This window comes from Perognathus longimembris, chromosome 13 (assembly GCF_023159225.1).
Source record: "Perognathus longimembris pacificus isolate PPM17 chromosome 13, ASM2315922v1, whole genome shotgun sequence".
Lineage (NCBI taxonomy): Eukaryota > Metazoa > Chordata > Mammalia > Rodentia > Heteromyidae > Perognathus > Perognathus longimembris.
The window spans coordinates 26,002,397-26,023,485 of NC_063173.1; the positions used below are offsets into that span (position 1 = coordinate 26,002,397).

The window sequence follows — 21,089 nt, forward strand, 5'->3', positions numbered from 1 at the left end:
GACCAAAGGCTGAGCAGACAAGTCTGCTCTCTGTAGTGGGTAAGAAAGTTTCCAAGACATGGAAGAGGAAGACACCAGTGCAATCCCAGTGCAAACCTGCAACCACTGAACACAACTTTGATGCTTTTCATCTTGGCGTAAGAGTCACAGACATGTGTCTTAACCTACTGCACACTTGAAGTCTCGGCAGCAACTCTGCCATGACAGGCCTGCTACAAACCCAACTCTAATCTTGGAACTGAGCAACTTGAGGCAGTGCCAGGGCAGGAGGGCTTCAGGCTTGTCAAAATCTTACAGGAACACCACCACTGTTTCCTGGACATGGCTACATTGGTAAGGCATTGGGAGACACCCATGCGGAGAAGGGTCCAGAATGCACTTCATTTGTTCCTTGATCATTTTTCCGTGCACAAGAGACAGAATAATCACCAGTAGTGAAGTCAGACAGTTTGGAAGCAGACTGTGGAAGCAGCTTCCTATAGCCACAGACCACCACAGTCCACATGGCTAGCACACATGGCAACCCACATCCTGAGTCACTACTAACTGCATCCTATTCAAGCAAAATGCCAATCCCGGGTGAGGAAAATCAAGGTCAATGCCCACATTTGTTCACTTGTTCCAAAATGACTCTGGTCCCCTGATCTTAAAGGGAGTTTATGGGAGCACAGGAGACAAAATAGAGAAGCAAAGTCTTAGCCTATTTTACCAAGGAGTTGTCAGGATCAGATGTACATTTGACTTTTAGCATAGATGGACATAAAGAATAACATGCTGGCTTCACATCAGTGTACGTATACCAACTGCTGAATATTTGAACCTTTTGAGGCTTGTACTTTTCAAAGGAAACCATTTTTGTTTCCTCAATTCTTTTCCCAAGGCCTTTTTTACTTACTGGTTTTCCATCTTAATTTAAGTTTGGATTAAGTCTTAGACACATTTGCTTGCACCCATATCTGATCAGTTTGGGTTTAAAATTGCCCATTTTTTCTTTGGCTTAGAGTCAGGTGATCTCAGAATTGCCTCCAGGAAGTTTACTGTGACTCCATCCACAGGCTTCTGTGGACAGCTTCTTTGCTGAAAGTTTTTAAACTGTCAGCTTTTTCCCTTTGGCCTGGAAACACTTGGTAGTTAACACAAGATTTTTTTGAGGGTTTTTCAAATTTTTCTTTTAATCTATTTTTGTTTTGGGCTAGCACAACACATGCTTCCAAAATATCCACTTAGTCATCTGTTTGTGAAGTCAAGAAATAAGATTTTTGAGCAAATCTCTGTCTTTCACATCTGAAGATCTTTATGATAACTCAATATAGCAACAAAGCTAGGTTCCTCTAAGGTAGAAAAAACTTAGCTATTTTGGGGAGGGGGGGGATTAAGATGAAAAAACTCATAGTTTAATTACTCATTATATTGTTAACACAAGATTTATATTAGCTATAGTAATAGTCAAAAAGTGAGTAATTTTGAAACCATGATGACAGTTTTTACATATTTTATACACAGACTCTTGTGCACAAGCTTTAGAGCACACTTAGATTTTTTTTTTAAATCAGCCATGTAAGTTTTCTGGAATGTCAGCAGCAAAATGACATTATTTTGCCCAATCATGATGAAACCATATGGTCACTTGGAAAAGAAAACCTTTTCCAGAAAACAAAATTTTTCAGACTATATGGTGAGAAAATGGAGAAGCCACATTTGGAGAAACCAATTCAGATCCAATGGGGAGCTGAAATGAGATGCTTTGATGAACAGAGAAGGTCCAGGAGACGGAGACAGCATAGGAACACAGAAACAGGTCAGCATTCATAATAGTATGATGTGGAGACCAACCATATGATGTGTTATGATCAGGATGAGATGCAGCAGGTCCCCACCTCTTGGAGAGGACAGTAGCCTGGTATCTCTCAGTCAAAGGGATACATGCCAATCACATGGACATGCTCCCAGATTCCAGTCTCTTGCCATCTCTCTAGAGTCACAGACAGAAGACTATATTGTGGGATTTTTTTCTTTTTTTTTTTTTTTTTGCTCAGCATCTCAGATTGGGTTTGGACTGATTGCAAGTGAGAAGGCTTTTGGTGATCTCACTTAGCCAAGAGTTGTGTTCTTTGTTGTCACTGAGCTTGGTGGTGTCTTGGGACCTTGCCTCCAAGTTACCTGTACCATGAACATGAAAGTGCACCAGACTCCCTCTGTTTTTTTTATAATTTAATTTTATTGTCAAGGTGATATTCAGAGAGGTTACAGTTATGTATGTAAGGTAGTACATACATTTCTTGTTAAACTTGTTACACCCTCCCTCATTTTCTCCCACTTTCCCTCCCCCAACGCTTCCCCAAGTTGTACAGTTCATTTCCAACATATTGTCTTGTGAGTATCGCTGTTACATTGGTTCACCTTTTGTCCTTTTTCTCACCATTTTGATACTCCCATTCCTTTCCCTAATTTGGATAAACATATGTACAAGACACAAGGTACCAAAATCAAATACAGTGCCAACAGGGGATAAACCATAGAAAAAAATGAAAGGAAAAACAAATAACTTCACATTGTATATTAAAAACAAGCAGGGGCTGGGAATGTGGCTTAGTGGTAGAGTGCTTGCCTAGCATGCACAAAGCTCTGGGTGCGATTCCTCAGTACCACATAAACAGAAAAAGTTGGAAGTGGTTTTGTGGCTCAAGAGGTAGAGTGCTAGCCTTGAACAAAGAGAATCCAGGGACAGTGCTCAGGCCTGAGTCCCAAGCCCCAGGACGGACAAAAAACAAAACAAAACAAAAACAACCCTACTCCTTCTTTACCACACCACATCTGAGTCCTCAAAACATGTTTGGGTTTTTTCCTCCAGCACTGGGAAGGTCACAGTTGTTCATTGTTTTGCTAAATCACTTCTCAAGAATCTCTTATGGGGTCTATGATTATTTGCATTACTGGGTTGTTAAGTGATCTTAAGAATCTGCTAAGCACAGAGAAGGGTCCCAAGCTTTCATTCTCTTTTGAGATGCCAGAGCTACTGCCACTAAATGATTTTTCACAATACCAGACCAGTCCCATTATTTTGGTCAGCTTCCTCTGCTACACTCTGCCTGAGCAGTGATGCTGTTTACTTGTACCTAGTCAGATGGGTGGTGGTCATTGGGTTTAAGCAGTCACAGGAATGTGTGCTCATCTTCCTTTTTCCCACATCTCACAGCACTGAGTTTTACCATCTGTGAGTTCTAGGTATGCTTGCCTGGACCTTTTTTTTGGGGGGGGGGAGGGGCATTCCTGGGGCTTAGACTCAGGGCCTGAGCACTGTCCCTGGCTTCTTTTTTTGCTCAAGGCTAGCACTCTGCCACTTGAGCCACAGTGCCACTTCTGGCCATTTTCTGTGTATGTGGTGCTGGGGAATTGAACCCAGGGCTTCATGTATATGAGGCAAGCACTCTTGCCACTAGGCCATATCCCCAGCCCCCTTGCCTGGCATTTATTCAGCAGGCTTTTCCAGTCATCCCTTGTGGGGATCTATGGTGTTTACTTGTATCCACTTGGGTTGTTTAGTGATCATTGTTATGTAGCAGACACAGGGAAAGGCAGGTATTTCCCTCTTCCACACCTGACACAGTCATAGAGTGCCTTCATTTCTTTACAGAGCTAAGGTTGTAATTTTTTTATTTTCTCTAGTCATTGTCTGTCCTAGATTTCATTGGTATTCTCTTGCTAACTTGCTCCCTTTTCTTTGAAACCACTTATTGGGTGCTTGATCCTGGTTCCCAAGGGCACAGAAACGGGCAAATCTACAAACTACGTTCTACAAACTGCATTCTTTTGTCTTTAGCCCATGAGTTGCTTTTTTCTAGTCTTAGAATTTATTATTCTATACCTTTGTCATTATTAGTGTGTATGTAGAAATATGCAGTTATTCTGTTGGGTTGTTTTATACGGGACTTGTTGCTTCTCTTACTATTTTCAGTAGTGTTTTCCTTTTGCCCTACACTTTATGTTTTAGCTATGATTTGATAAATAAAGTTCTTTATGGCTCTTCCCTTCTTGGTTTCTTATCAACAGCTTACACCTGGAATAATATCTTTCTCAGGAGTTGGCAAATATTCTAATATTTTTGCAAACATATCTTTGAATCCTTAGCCTCCCACTTTCTCTTTTGTGTGCATCACTGGTTCATGTTCTGTTAATGTGCAAGGTATCTCCCATATTTCCTTTATATTTTCTTAGGTTTTCTTTTCTTTTGTTTTTGTTGGTGCAAGTCCTGGGCTTGTACTCAGGGCCTCGTGTTGTCTGTGTTCTCTCTTTCCTAAAGGCTAGTGTTCTACTACTTTGGGCCACAGCTCCTCTTCTGGCTTTCTGGTAGTTAAATGGAGAGACAAGGTGGACTTTTCTTGCTGGGCTAGTTTTAAACAATGGTCCTTAGAGCTTTGCCTCCTGAGTAGCTGGGATTGCAGGTGGGAACTACCAGAACCAGGCTAAGATTTTTGTATTTGAATATACTAATTATGTACATTATAGTCAAGCCAATTTTGTGTTTTCAACTTGATCCAACCTGTTGAATAAATAACTTTCAACTGAATTTTTAATTTTGGTTATTGAGTTATTTACATGCAGAATTTCAGTTTTCCTCTGTTCACTCATTCCCTGAGTTTGTGCTTTGAGGTGCATAAAACATATGTCAGTGCATGGGACAATGAATGAAAGCATTGAGTTCTATATAGGCATAGAAATTAGCTTGTTCTGAGTAGTTCTAACATAATTTACATAGAGAATAGTTAGTTGTTTTACTTATATGTTAGTTTGTTTACTTGGTATTTTTGGTAACTGTACTTGGCCTTGAACTCAGTGCATGGTTACTGTCTTATACTTTTTTTTTTTTTTTTTTTTGGCCAGTCCTGGGCCTTGGACTCAGGGCCTGAGCACTGTCCCTGGCTTCTTCCCGCTCAAGGCTAGCACTCTGCCACTTGAGCCACAGCGCCGCTTCTGGCCATTTTCTGTATATGTGGTGCTGGGGAATCGAACCTAGGGCCTCGTGTATCCGAGGCAGGCACTCTTGCCACTAGGCTATATCCCCAGCCCCTGTCTTATACTTTTTTGGTCAAGGCTAGAAATCTACCAGCTGAGCCATAGCTCAACTTCAGGCTTTTTGTTGGTAAATTGTAGATAAGTCTTATGAATTTTCTGCCTAGTTTGAATTGAATCACTGTCCTCAGTTCTCAGTCTACTGAGTAGGCAGGGATAGATGCATGAGCCACGCATACCAGGCTTATTAGTTTATTTATTTATTTGTTTGTTTATTGTAACATTATTAAGGATTTAACTTTCATTCTTCAACATGCTAAATAATAACTACCAACTACTATCACTTTCCCAGCCCAATGAATTGTTTTTAATTCTGCTACTAATATTAAATTAAGTCAAAGTCATAGCCAGAAAAAAAGGTTGCAATATTTTGAAACTTATATTTCCTTCAAATATCTAATATTGCATAAACATTCAATATTTTCCAACACATGTTCACTTTGTTATCACTTTTGGTATCACCGACGTTGCAATGTCCAAGTGGAAAATGGTCCCATATTTCCAGACTTTAATTTGCTCAAAGAAGAACTAAATAAACACTTACAGATTTTCAAGGCTGAAAGATATGCTTTTTATTAGCAGAACCAAAGACCAACTCACCAGCCTGACAGTGAAAATGTCTCCAGTGGTCCTTTTATAATCCCACTGTACTTTTTGTTACCAGAAAGAAATTGTCTTCAAGGACATTCTTTTCCAAAATGCCTGATGATCTTCTAATGACAGATATAGACTCATCACTCACAATTCACATGGCTACATGAAACAATGGCCTCAACTCAGCACAGAAGATGACTCCTATGGAAATATAGCTTGAGAGGAAAAATGAAGAGATTTCTTTTGGTTCCTATACTAGGGCTTGAACTCAAGCCTGAGCTGTTTTTCTCATACTTGTGTTCTACCATTTGAACCAAAGTTTTACATCCAGATTTTTGGTGGATACAAAAGTTCACACTTAGGTTGGGAATGTGGCCTAGTGGTAAAGTGATCGTCTTGTATACATGAAGCCCTGGGTTTGATTCCTCAGCACCACATATATAGAAAAAGCCAGAAATGGCGCTGTGGCTCAAGGGTAGAATGTTAGCCTTAAGCAAAAAGAAGCCAGGGACAGTTCTCAGGCCCTGAGTTCAAGTCCCAGGACTGGCAAAAAAAAAGTTTCACACTTTTCTGCTTTAGCTGAGATTGTATCTTAATAATCAGATCTCAGTCTCCTGAATAGCTCAAATTATATGCCTGAGCCACCAGCACCCAGCAAGAATCATTTTTTTTAATGCTAGGTATAATCAACTATAAAAAGGGTTTCATTGCGTGAAGGAAGATTCTTTCTATTAAAGTAAAATTAAAAATAGTGCTAAATAAGAAAACATTTAGAGAATAAAACACAAGAACTTTGTTTATATACTATCATGTAGATACTCAGATGCCAGTCTCTGAGAACTTTCGGAAGAACTGGGGTAAATCACATGCACTTGAGACATTTAGGAATTACCAAGGTATTCAGAGTCCAGAGGCTCAGAGAAGAGCATACACTGTTAATGGTGCCGAGGCCAGGTTTTCTCACAAAGCCACAACTAAAGACCAGGGGCAGAAGTTGTTTCTTATTTCTCTACTCTGCTTCCTGACATCTCCAGGGTCTCCTGAGAAACACTGCCTCTGCATTCATTGTCTTCAGAAGTGTCCTTCAGAGCCCTCTGCAGAACCTGCCTGAGAGTCTGCCTCTGCAGCTGCCTGAAGGAGCCAACAAAGAAGTAAATGATGGGGTTGGCGGAACTGTTAACAGAGGAGAGGAAAAATAAAAGTGCATGAAGGTAACATTGGAGATAATGAAAATTAATATGAAGTCTGTAGAAGAGGAAGAAGAGGATTCCGCAGGGCAGGCCACAAATTGTGAAGACCAGCACTGTGAGCAGGACAGTCACATACAACCTGGTCAGTGACCTGCGTTGGGAGCCACAAAACATCCTTACCATTAGAGCAAGGTTGGACCCTGAAAGAATCACTAATAAAAATAATAAGTATCCAGCAATGGAAAGCATAAATGACACACACCAGTTTTGATGATCCCAGTCCTGGATTTCACAGTAATAAGACTGCAGAATAATAAACATCAGGCACAGTGCCCAGACCAGCACACACATGAAGGATGATGCATGTATTGGGCGGCGGCACCGGTACCAAATGGGACACAGGACAGATAGGCAGCGCTCCAGGCTAATCACACTGAGGAAGCTCAGGCCTGCTGCATAAAAATACATCAACCCAAATTGGAAGACAAAGTAGAGATAGCTATTGCTGTTAATGAAATAGGTAGTGAACTTTTGCAGGTCAGCAATAATGTCAAAGCAGAGGTAGAGGAAGTCAGACACAGCCAGGTTTAGAATGTAAAGTGAGATGACATTTCTGCGCATCCGGAAGCCCAGGAGCCAGATCACAGCTGCATTTCCTGCCAGTCCAACAACATTAATGATGACATTCAACCACTGGAGAATCATATTCACCTTGACACAAGTTCTATGATAGGTAGGTTCATCCTCATTCATTCCTGTCACTTCTGTAATCAGGGCTGGTGTGATTGGCTGTATGCTTGAAATCTCTCCATGGGTGCCCCTGAAAACACAAACAAGACTTCAGCAATTCTTGTGTAATTTCTATTTCTTAGCTTTTCCCTGCAGTGTGACAATCATTATTTTTCTTACAAACAGGGAGAAAGTAGAGATTTGAGAGATTATGTGATATGTCAAGAGTTCAGTCTTTCTGGAATACAGAAGCAAATCTAGTACTTCCCATCATTATAGCCTAAGGTTTCTGCCTTGTACACCAAGACTTCAAATATCACAGAAATACACTATCAGCCAAACACACAACTCAGAGGACTAGTTCTATGCCAGGCCAGTAGTTTTCTGTCATGTGTAGGAACTTTGAAAGACTCAAAGGTTACAATGCTAGCTTTGTGTGAGGTCCCTATACTCACAATTTATTCACTGAATGAGTGCATGAGTGCAGAGCTCTACAGTGTCATATTATATGAGTTAAATGGAAAATAAAATTGAAATAGCATGAAAACATTAAAACAGACCCATACAATGAAGAAAATTCAGCATGCTAATTCATTTTGTACAAACACAGAGTATATTCAGAAGTCTTTATGTGTGCCCAAATAGCTGATGTTGATCACTGACAAGTCTTTGAAAGATACCATATAGTTTTGTTAAGCACCTATAAGAATTACATGAAGTATGAGAATATCTACTGGAGGAGCAGGAAGTGGAGTGTTCTGAAGTGTGCACTATAAACCTACTTTACTTCCTCTCCCAGATCTTGAATAGAGTTATCTCTGTGAGGGATTCAATAGAGATTCTGTGAAGGAAAATAGGAAAAGTGAAGGTTGTGAGATGTCAAGAAAGATGCTTATGCATATTTCTAATGGGGAAAAGGGATCAATTGAGAGTTTATTTTACTCTCTTCACAAGTCCATGAGTTAAAAATGATTGTTTTTCTTATTTTACAAAACAATGAATTGGAGGACAAAGAGTATGAATAATTAACCCTGGTTTTACAGAGCATGATTTTGAAACCAACAGGGCTATCTCAGGCCAACTACCAATGACTAAAATTGAATTTCAGATGGATGATGAAAAAACACATGAAAATTATCCAGTTGTAGCTAATATGGGACTCAAAATTGTGGATGAAATGAAACCTATTACAAAAAAATCTTTTAGAATAAATATTAAAGGGTAGGTGGGTGACTTCCAGTTAGGAATAATTAGAGGAATCTAGAGGCCTTTTGCTCTTCTGAAAATATACCTGTAGTAGGAGACCTGAAAGTAGAAAGAGATCCTTCCTGGGATAGAGAGGCATACAAGGAAAGAATCCACCATGAACCTTCTTAAGGTGATGACCTCCCATAATTTTGGGATGCTTGAACAGAGAATGGAAGGAAAAATAGAAGTTCTAGTGACGCTACATAAGGAAGTACACAGTTGAAATATCTATTTTTAGGTTGATGTATTGGTTTTCCTCATGTAATTTTAAGCTCTATGAGGAGAATATCATGGATTTTTATTGACTGCTATTTCTCCACATTTGGCATTTTCCATATACCATATATTTTCATATTCTCAAACCTCACAAGATAGTTTACCTGAACTTACATAATGACGATCAGGTTCTATACTACCTCCTGGTCTACTTGAATCTATATGATGCTTTCTTCTAGCCCTCTGCACTGTTTCTTATTTCTCAGAAGCTGACAAAATATGTTCATATGGCTATAGTACCTGAGAGAACAGAGGTGCTGTTGTTTGCTTGAGTTCTCTGGTAAGGTAATTTTTCTCCTATGACATGGGGATAGTTTAGATTTAGATTTAATAATTGATCTCATTTTTTCATCATATGTTAATTATAATAGCAAATTAGGATCCTGTCCTGCCAAAGGATGTGAATAGAGTGGTACAGCCTAGATTAACACAAGAAATATACTGTCAATTCACATCTCCTTCTTTCCTAGGCTGAATGATATGTTAACATGGCTGAGAGTCATGTTCACAAAAGGATCCTTCATGATTAGGACTTGGGAATTTTAAAGTCCTTGGATCATATCCTGTAGAGCGTTTAGCCTAGTTCTTATCAAATCTTTTGAAAAGATTTTTGTGTAATTGTCCTGTATCTAAATAGGCACCATTATTTTCTAAAGGTAAGATCATATTTGCCATTTTCGAGGTACACTGATGTTTTGAGGCACTTAAACAAGAAGTGACAAAAAAAAACCCAAGATGCAAACCAGAAATAATAAGTGTGGTGGAGACAAGATAAGAAATATTTCAATGATGTTTAGACCTAGAAAACCACATGGAGTAGGAAGATACAAAAGATGTGAAGACTATTCTTATGTTCCATATTTTTTTTCTCCTAAGAATACAGATTTTATGGACTCTTAGTAGAATCCTGTTCCTCCTGTTTTGAGACATTTGGGGGGAAAAAAAACATTGGCACACTCAAAGGTAGAGAGAATTTTTTTTTAAATCTTCTACTTCTCTGTTACTAATATGTGACTTGACAATGGCTATAATTTTAAACATGCTAGATCATCAAGTTATAACACTACAGATAAGGTATGGCTATACTTTCATTCTCAATTGCTCCTTTGCGAAGAATAGAAATTCTGCTTGTCTTTTTCTTGCCTCAGCCCATTGACAATGTAATTGCCATGTTCTATTAAGCCTGACAAGTGTTGTAAGCAATCTGCTCTTGAAAAACTTCTCAAGCATCCCAAATTGAACCATCTATTTGTTTTACATATGGATCCATAGATATACAATATAGAGAAGAGAACCAATAAAACCTGTGATAGGATGTCAGTTCTGGGAATCAATATCTACATATCTCTTTTCTTTTCAATGAATGTTAAGAAACAGCATTTGCTTTATGTTAACTATAAATTTCTAATTTAAATTTTTCATTTTTATTACCATTAGGTAGTTGTACAAAGGAGTTGCCATTTAACAAAGCAGTTTTGAATGCAGTACACCATGATCAATGTTATCTGGTACAACATTGTCACCCACCCATCCCAGTCCACTCCTTCCCTTATTTTCTTAATTTTTTACAATATCTATTGAATTCTTTTGCCATTTAAGACAGCAGTTTATTTATACGGAGTATCGACCTCTATCAGCCTTTCAACACCAACCCACCCTTTCTTTTTTTTATTTAGTTATTTGGTTTTTGGTGCCATTTCCAGGGCTTGAGCTCTGGGCCTAGGCACTGCCACTGAATTTTTTTTATTTTTACTGACAGCCACAGCCCCACTTCTGACTTTTTTAGCGTGGTTAATTGGAGAGACAAATGGATTTTCCTGCTATGGCGGCTTTGAACCACAATCCCAAGATGTCAGCCTCCTGAGTAGCTAGGATTATAGGTGTGAGCCACTGGTGCCTAGCATGGTGGCAGATTTAATGTCAATAAAAGGGAGAATTTGGATGAAAAAAAGAGAAAATTATATTAGCTCCGCTTGAAATTCACACAGTAGGAGCTATGAGAACTCGGTTTTCAGAAGAAAGCTTCTATTTCTGACTTTTCTGATAACCCCCTGAATAAAACATCTGATACTGGAAACACAGGAACATGAACCAGAGCAAATAGCATAACTGGATATCTGGATGATCCTGGAATAAGTCCTTACCTTTCTTCCATTTTCCTGTTCCCAGGTGCAGATGTGACCTGTAGTGGAGAGGAAGAACCTTACTCAAACTGATCAATAACAGAGTCCACTTCTTTATTCTGCAATTCAAGAGGTGACAAGAGTTGGGGAAAGCTTGTGATGAAGTGAGGCTTATCAAGACTGCAGACAACTCGTGATTTTCTGTACATGTACTGCAAGCAAATCAGAGACCAGAGCATCTGAGTCATGATCCTTCACTGAGATGTTTGTTGGCATCTGCCCTATTCTCACACCCATATCTCCCTCCCTTATCCCATATCATTTAGTCCTTCCTTTAAGAAATTGCTGTTCTGTCCTTTAATTGCCTACTCCAACCTAGGTAGAAATATCAAGTAATTTTAACTTGTATTTTGGGTCCTTATGACTCAATATTAAAGTGAATTATTGGACCATTGCCATCTTAAGTACAGCCTAGCCTGACCACACTTGCTGTTAAATATTCATTATAGCAGAAAGGCATTCATTAGCATAGTTTTATTCCAAATGATAGAGACATGTTCACAAATTGATAGGCTCCATGAATCCCATAATCCCATTCTCCATGGTTGCTATTCCCTGGTCTTACTAATTTTCATTTAACTTTGGTTATTTTTCCTCCTTCTTCACTTCTGTTACATACAACTATAGGTTCTAACCTGCATTTCATCTATCACTCTACATTTTAGAACTTATTACATTTCTATCCCACATACACCCAGATATTAAAGAGGTCAACCTTCATGTTATGATAGCATGGGGAGTGGGAGTGAAGATCAGGGATACAGCACTAACCTGGTTTTTGAACATCCATGCTCTATGCACAAGAGAGATGAAAGTTATATGCATAAAACAAATATGTAGTTTTGCATATTGTATAATTGACTATTTCTCCTCATGTATATCAAGCCTATTAAAATATTTTTAGAGTTGAATTTGTGTGTGTGTGTGTGTGTGTGTGTGTGTGTGTGTGTGTGCGCGCATGCATGTCCTTGTGGGTGCAGAGCTGGAGCACTGTTCCCAGGCTTTTGTTTTCAAGGGTAGTGCTCTACCACTTTAGAGAGAGCTTTACTTTTTGGCTCTTTGGCAGTTAATTGGACAAAACAGTCTCATGGCCTTTCCTGCCTGATCTGGCTTTGAACTGTGATCCTAGATTGTAGTCTCCTAAACAGCTAGGGTTACACATATGTCACTAGCACCCGGTTTAGAGCTAATTTTTTCCTGTTATGAAGTAGTTTTACAAATGGTTTACCATTTCCTAAGTCAGATTATGAGTACAATGCTTCTTGGTCAATGTCATCCCTTCCTTTGTTCTCCACTATTTTCCTCCTCTTGTACCTACACTCATGTTACATAGCTCATTTTTACATTATGTGTATAAAATATAATGACTACATTTGCTCAATCTTCCTCTCTCCATTCCTGTGCTCTCATTTTTAAAGGTGATGTACAGCAGGGTTATGGTTACGTGAGTTAGGTAATGAGTACACTCCTTTTTAGAGAATGTCACCCCTTCCCTTGCTCTCCATTTTTCTCTCTCCTCCTCATCCATAAATTTTATAGTTCATTTTCAACATAGCGTTGAGTGAGTATCACTGTTGGATTTGTTCACACATTGTCCCTCCTTTTTGTGCCCCATTTACCTTTTCAAAGACAGATGAAAAAGGAGCAAGACCAAAAAGACCAGCAATAAAGAATAAAAGCCTCTGGTTTCCATTTCTTGGTGTTCATTTTGATAATGTTTTTAATATGATCAGAGGCACATAGGCATTGTGCCTTTTGGTTCTTCCCCCTAAGATTACCTTTCGGTTTCATGTTGTGTGAATGCCTAAAGTCCTGTAAAATTTATCATGTCCTGGTGTGTTTTAAACCTAGCATCTGCATAAGCGAGAAAATATATGCTGTTTGTTTCTCTGAGCTTGGCTACCTTACTTAATGTGATTTGTTCTATATCTATCCATTTCCCTGTGTATCACATAATATTATTCTTTTTCATGTATGATTAAAATTCTACTGTGTATATGTACCATAATTTCTTGATCCACTCATGGAGATATAGAGTACAATAAAGCAATCTATGCCTGTATTTACACACTAATAATTGCCCTGAAGGTAAATGGGTTAAATTATTAACGTCTCCAATAGAAATACACAGGGTAGGCCTAGATGGGTGCCCCAAGAGTGTACTCTCAATGAGCTGAGCAAAAGGACAAGGTTCTGGGTTCAAGCCCAAGCAAGTACCAGCCTCAGAAAACAAACAAAGAAATAAAATGAAAACAAAGAAATAAATCAAAAACAGTTCTTAATGAATTTAAGAAAAATATACCAAGACCAAGCAAACACTGTACATATGAAACTCATTTCATTCTGAAAGAAACATGTGGAATTAAAATAGAGGAAGACAGGTAATATTTCTTTCAGGTACAAACCAAAACATAATAGGGTAGTATGTTAACTCCTTGTTTATGTAAAAAATACCAGAACAAAATCAGTTAAGAGAAAAAAGATTTATTTGGGCTTTTGGTTTTATTCATTGTGGGAAAGATGTAGCAGAGCAGAGAAATACATCATAAGGTGGTCAGAAAGATGGTACACACAGAGAGACATGAAACACAGAGTAGAAAAGAAAAAGATGGTGAGATATTACATATAACCTCTTCCTATTTTTCTTTTTTTTTAACCTTTATATGTTGAGTAGTTGTTTGGTTTTAGTTACATAATGTAAAGTCGCTGACCCAAACCTGTGGGAAATACCATTTGACAAGAAGTTTTTTGTTTCGCAGACCTAGTTTCTACTGTCTCCCCTCTTCCTATTTTTTCAACACAATGTTAGATTTTTAACCAGAGAGCATATTCCTGGATCATAGATTTCAAATGGGCCAGAGCCAGTCCTCCAGGACCCAAAGATTTCAGGGGCAGCTTCCTGTCTCCTGTCTCTTACTGCTGAAACCCATTCTTCCCAGGACACTGTACTCCCAATGAGAATAGGTAGAGATTTTTGGCTTAGAGGAGACAGATAACAGGAACTTTTCAGGTAGTTTGTCAATAAAGTCTTACCTTCCATGTGTTGATTCCTAGGTGGTGAGTTGGTATATGCTGAACTGAAAAACTTCCTGGGTTGATAATCTCCACAGGACACTTCTCTATACCTTGTAGAGGTCCCAATACTATTGAATCTTGATACTTAAATATCTCCTTTCAAGACACAGAACAACCGTGTGAATTCTTGTTTTAGGACTTAACTGGCAAATGAGAGTAGAATCCAGTGGGTCATATTCCTCACAAGATACTCTGAACAGAATATGTAGTGATATTCTCCTCTCTCTCAACAACTGTCTATTCTCACCTCAATCCATCCCCTTCATACAACTTATTTTGGCTTGAGATATATTTTTTGCCATCTGACTAGCAAAGCAAGACAGTTGTATGTGTCTTCTGAGATCCCATTTAAGTAAGGACATAGAAGACCTTTTACACTTGACCTGAAAACACCTTGCATGGAAGCACAAACCTTTCATCCCACTATTCATGGATCCTACGTAGGAGAATCACATTTAAGGCTGTCTCAGCAAAATCAGGAGAAAAAAAAGAAAAAAATGTTTGAAGTTTAGTTGAAACAGTAGAGCTCATGATAGCAAGCATAAGGCTCAGCCATATTACCTCATGATAGAGAATCCAATCCTTTGAGAAGACATAGCAATCCTGAATGTAGATGTGACTAACAATTGATTACCCAAGGATCTGGTAGGAAAGAAATACTGATAGATAAGAAATGATAGATGAATATACTATTAGAATGACATCTTTCAGTAACTCACATATGCAATAGGTGTAACATCAGTAATAGTATCATTGGACAGTATTATCAATATATTGTTTATGAATGATATCCAAACTCTTATTTCACTAATAATGATGATCCTTATTTCTAATTCACACAGGAAATTCATCTAGATCTACCACATTATGAATTGGAAAGCATAGCACTATCAATTTGAAGAAAAGGAAGCATACCATATATGCTTTCAGAAAAAAACATGTACAGAACTTCTCCATCTGTGCTACGTGATAAGCTTCCCTACTTAACTGTAGCTCTTGGGTGGAGACTTCCCTCTTAGTGATCCATAATGTCATCCATGCTGTCTTCCTCGCCTCCACTCTTACCCTGAGCAGCCTTCTGGACATCAGCTACCACACCAGTACTTTTCTTCTGAGTTAACCATATCATTCACATCAGTACTCATTGCCTACCCTATCTTCTGCATTATTCAACACATGGATGCACACAGAGCTGTTGGAACTGATTTTAAACTCATCAGTGTTTCAGAATACAAAGTCAACACATAAACATTAGTTACATTTCTAAACACTAATAATAAACTCTCTGAAAGTGTATATGAAAGTGTTTCTGCCAGGCCCCAGTGGCTCACATCTGTATTCAAGTACCCCAGAAGGCTAAGATGTAGAGGATCATGGCTCAAAGCCAGACAAGGCAGAAAAGTGTGAGAGACTGTCTCAAAACAAACAAACAAAAAGAAATTAACAGATAAGACATGTGCCTCAAGTGGACTATAAAAACCCCACCCCTCTGCAACCCCAATGGGGAGGAAAAAAAAACTAAGAAAACAAAATAAAGCCCCAGAGAAACTCGCCATGGGCTACCCCTGCTCCAAATGACACTCTTATCACTCTACCTCCCATTAAGTAATTTCTTTTTTTTTTTTTTTGGCCAGTCCTGGGCCTTGAACTCAGGGCCTGAGCACTGTCCCTGGCTTCTTCCCACTCAAGGCTAGCACTCTGCCACCTGAGCCACAGCACCCCTTCTGGCCATTTTCCATATATGTGGTGCTGGGGAATCGAACCTAGAGCTTCATGTGTAGGAGGCAAGCACTCTTGTCACTAGGCCATATTCCCAGCCCCCATTAAGTAATTTCTGTTCTGTCCTTTAATTGCCAACTCCAATCCTAGGTAGAAATAATCAAGCAATGCTTTTTTAGTGGAGGAGGGGGCTTTATAACTAAATATTAAAGTGCATCATTGGATCGTTGCCATTGAAAGTGAACCCTGGTCTGACTGCTCTTGCTATTACAGTATTTATCATAGCAGAAAGGCATCATTAGTATAATGCTATTTCAAATGACAGAGAAATGTACACAAGTTGGTAGGCTCCCCGAATCCTCTTCTCCATGTACTGCCACTTCCCATTCTTACTCATTCTCTTTTAATTTCAAGTATTTCTCTTTTTGTTTTTCTCCATTTTGTCTATCTTTCTCTCCTTTGTTTGTTCTTTCCTTTCCTCTTCTGTCCTTTCTTGGTGGGTGAGGTACAGTATATTTATGGTTCAACTATAGACTCTGTATTTGATCAATGGCACTCTACTCCCAGACCCATATCTTTAGCTCTTTATCCAATAGATTATTTTAAAGGTAGACTCTTGAAATCTCCCCGGGGAAGAGGGGGGATGTCCTCAGTTTATAATCTTCTTAATGTAGACCTCCATTATTTCTGGACTTCCAAGTGTGCATCATTGTGCCCAGGCCATTTTGGAAAGGTGTCACACACACTAACTTCTTCCTTGTCTGACTTCAAATTGCCATTATCAAAATCTCTTCCTCCTAGCTGGGTGCTGGTGACTCACACCTGTAATCCTAGCTACTTAGGAGGCTGAGATAAGAGAATCTCGGTTCAAAGCCAGCCCAGGAAGGAAAGTCTGGTAGATGCTTATCTCCAAAATTCCAGAAAACAGGAAGTGGTACAGTGGCTTAAAGAGGTAGGGTGCTAGCCTTAAGCAAAAGAGTTCAGGAACAACATCCAGGCTCTGAGTTCAAGCCCCACAACCAACCAATAGAGAGAAAAAAAAAATCTCTTCCTCACGAGTAGCTGCAATTACAGATTGTACTTCTTTCTTACTTTCTTTCTTCCTTCCTTCCTTCCTTTCTTTCTCTTTCTTCTCTTTCTTTTTTCTCTCTCCCTTCCTTCCTTCTTCCCTCCCTCTCTTCCACACCCCCTTTGTTCCTCCCTTCCTTTATCTTGTGCCATATATATATATATACTATATATATATTCTATATATATTCTATATATATTATATATATATATATATATATATATATATATATATAGAATGAGAGTTTCAAGTTCCTTCCTACATTCCACCTAACTGCCAATAGGTACAGAGAATATGAGTTCATTGACAATGTTTTGTTTTGGAAAATCACTAATGTGCCCAATATTGTTTCCTAAATTGAGGAAGCATGCAATTTTCCACCATTCTGGCAAATTTGAATGGTTAGAATGAAGGGTAGATGGGGAGAAGTTCCTAGAAGAGAGAATAATCCTGATTCACAACTTTTAAATGTGCAAGCGCCAGTCCTTCCAATACCCAAAGTTGCCTCCTGTCTCTTCCAGATGGAGTTCATTAGTTCCCAAGAAGTTTTGCTCCAAGGTAAAGAGATGTAATTTTTTAATAATAGGAAACAGATAACAAGAACCTTTCAGGCAATTTGTTGATAAAGACTTATCTTAGGTCTATTCTTCTTTTTTTTTTTTTCAGAGTGGTGAGTTGCTCTGTGCGGAGGTAAATATCTTTTGGGGTTGACAACCTCCAGAGTCTACTTCTCTGTCTTGGTGATGCCCCAGTATTAGTGAAATCTGATGCGTGAGAATCTCTTTTTTGATAAATATTATTTTATATGATCAGAGATCGAGTATCTCTTATCAAGAGATCACGGCCTTGTGATTTCCTGTTTTGAGACTCACTGACAAATGAGAGCGGAATCCCGTGAGAAATGTTCTTTACAATATACTTTGAACAGACCATCTAGTGTTATTAGACTTCTATCTCTTAACTTCTTTCTGCTCATCCACTTCATTTGATCCTTTTTTCTGAAAGTGATTTTGTTGGAAAGGTTCTTGCTGCCACCTATCCAAACAATGTGTGCTTCCTCTAGAAGGCTCTATAAATAAGGACAAAGGATATCATTTTTGTTTGTCATGAAAAGAAGCTGGGCATCAAGGTTTCACAACTTTCATCCCACTATGCAGTGTACATATATTGGAGAATCTCTTTGAAGGCTGCTAGTGAAAATCAGGGGGAACTTATCACAAAATTACCAAAGAATTAAAGGTCCGAGGTTTTGCTCAAGTAGTAGAGCTCCTGCTAGGAAGTGCAAACTCCAATTTTATTGCTTCATTATATAGAGTCCAATCCTTTGAAAAGTCATAGCAATCTTTTTTTTTTCAAATTTTTATTATCAAACTGATGCACAGAGAGGTTACAGTTTCATACGTTAGGCGTTGGATACATTTCTTGTACTGTTTGTTACCTTGTCCCTCGTACCCCCCTTCCTCCCCCCCTTTACCGTTCCTCCCCGCCCCCCGGAGGTGATCAGTTCACTTATACCAAACAGTTTTGCAAGTATTGCTTTTGTAGTTGTTTGTCTTTTTTTACCCTGTGTCTCTCAAATTTGGTATTCCCTTTGAATTTCCAACTTCCAATACCAGTAAACACGGTTTCCCATATACTCAGATAAGATTACAGAGATAGTGTAGGTACAACCACAGGAATGTGATACAAGAACATCATCAATAATAGAAGCTACAGATACACATAGGACGTTGAAAGTAGTTACAACTGTGATATAACAATTGTTTCCATAACATGGAGTTCATTTCACTTAGCATCATCTTATGTGTTCATAAGGGTATAGCTATTGGGTCTTGTGATTCTCTTCTATGACTTGCCTAAACCTGTACTAATTATTCCCAATAAGGGAGACCAATAGAGTCCATGTTTCTTTGGGTCTGGCTCACTTCACTTAGTATAACTTTTTCCAAGTCCTTCCATTTCCTTACAAATGGAACAATGTCATTCTTTCTGATAGAGGCATAAAATTTTATGCCTCTATCAGGAAGTCATAGCAATCTTATGACTAACAATTGGTCAACACAGTGTCTGGGGGAAAACTGTTAGGCAAGAAATAATAGATGAATCTACTATCAGAACTTCATCTTTTTCTGTATCTGGCAAATGTAATAGGCATAAAATCAGGAACAATATTCATTGATCTATCAAGTATCGTAAACATCCTGATTGTGAATGATATCCAACATCAAAATTCAATAACAATAATATACTCATTTCTAATTCACAGAGAACATCCATCAAGATTTATCAAAATTTGGAGCAAGAAAGCATAACTTTATTTAAAGTACAGCAATCATGTAAAATATGCTTTAAGACAGTAGTGAAATTAAGTATTTAAATGACTGTGGACTGAAGCCTCAGTAACTGTGAGCCCCCAAATGACAGTCCTTATTATTGGTTCACTCAATGTTTACTAGAACGTGAAACATTTTTTGTGTTTTTCCTTATCATATTAGCAATGCTTTACATGTGTATAGTACTGTGGAAATATCTCCTCATATTCTATTTTTGAGAGACCATCACTTACTATAATTAGCATTCTTATTTCTTAGTTTATGATTCATTCTAATTTTAATATACTAAGCTCTGAATTGATGAACTGCGTGGAATAGAACTCTTAATCAGTATAATTGACATGGGTAGAGAGGATCATTTTATTGATTTATTCAATCATTTATTCATGCATTCATTTTGGAAGTGTTACAGATTTGACTGATGTCCTGAATGGGCAGAGCATTAAGCAACACTCATCTCAATAAATTGTTCTCAATTCTATTCCCAATGGGACTGACTATTAAATGGGAAGAAACTCATAGGCAGAAAAACACCAATCACAATGCAGAATAAGATTACCACAGGAAGATAGCTTGAACAATATAAACAGATAGATAGATATTCTTTGAATATCTATCCTTTGAATATGTATCCATTGATATCTATCTATCTATCTGTCATGTATTGGACAATGATAAACAGAATTGAGTGGTCTGGAGAAAGACTCTTTCCACTGAAATGAAACAAAAGGTAAAAATTTCTAAATAAGAAAATATTTAGAAAAGGTAGCATAAGAATTTTATTTGTCTAGAGATGACAGATAATCCCCTTGAGACTAATCTTTCTCAGATAAATCCTAAAAAAGGAATTCATCTATTGGAAAGCATTGAGGAATCACTGGGGAATTTCAGAGGATAAGAACAGTCAAGTGTCAAATGTGCCATGGCCATGTTCACTTGCAAAGCTACATACATCTAAAGAAAAGGTCAGAGGCTGACTATCATTGCTCCACTCTGCCTCTTGACATTTTCAGGGTTTCTTGAGGAAGTCTGCCTTTACATTCACCCTCATCAGGAGTGTCCTGAAGAGCTTTCTGGCGAAGTTGCTTGAGGGTCTCACTCTGCTTCTGTCTAAAGGAGCCAACAAAAAAGTAAATGATGGGGTTGGCACAGCTGTTAACAGAAGAGAGGAAAAACAACGGCCAAAAGTAACAGGGAATATAATAGATATCAACGGGAAGCCATTCTGTTAGGAAGTAAAAAGTTCCATAGGGCAAGTCACAGAAGATGAAGACCAGGACTGTGAGTAGGACTGTCACACACAACCTGGTCAGGGACATCTGTCTCGAACTACACGGCCAGATTGGATCCAGACAGAAGCACAAATAAAACAATCAAGTATGTGGCCATAGAACACATAAATGTCAGACACTGGTTACTAGGATAAAAGTCTCTCTGGATGACACAGTAATAGGCTGTCAAAAAAGTTAGCAGCAAGGACCATGTCTATACCAGAACACATATGAATGTTGATGTGTGTCTTGGGTGATGGCAGCGGTACCAGATGGACCTCAGTACAGACAAGCAGCGCTCCATGCTAATAGCACTGGTCAAGCTCATGCCT

At 38.5% G+C, this 21,089-nt stretch overlaps 1 pseudogene; it reads right to left on the reverse strand.

Moving 5' to 3' along the window:
• Nucleotides 1–20,466: 20,466 nt before the first annotated feature.
• Nucleotides 20,467–21,085, reverse strand: LOC125362461 (annotated as a pseudogene).
• Between the last annotated feature and the right edge of the window lie 4 nt (nt 21,086–21,089).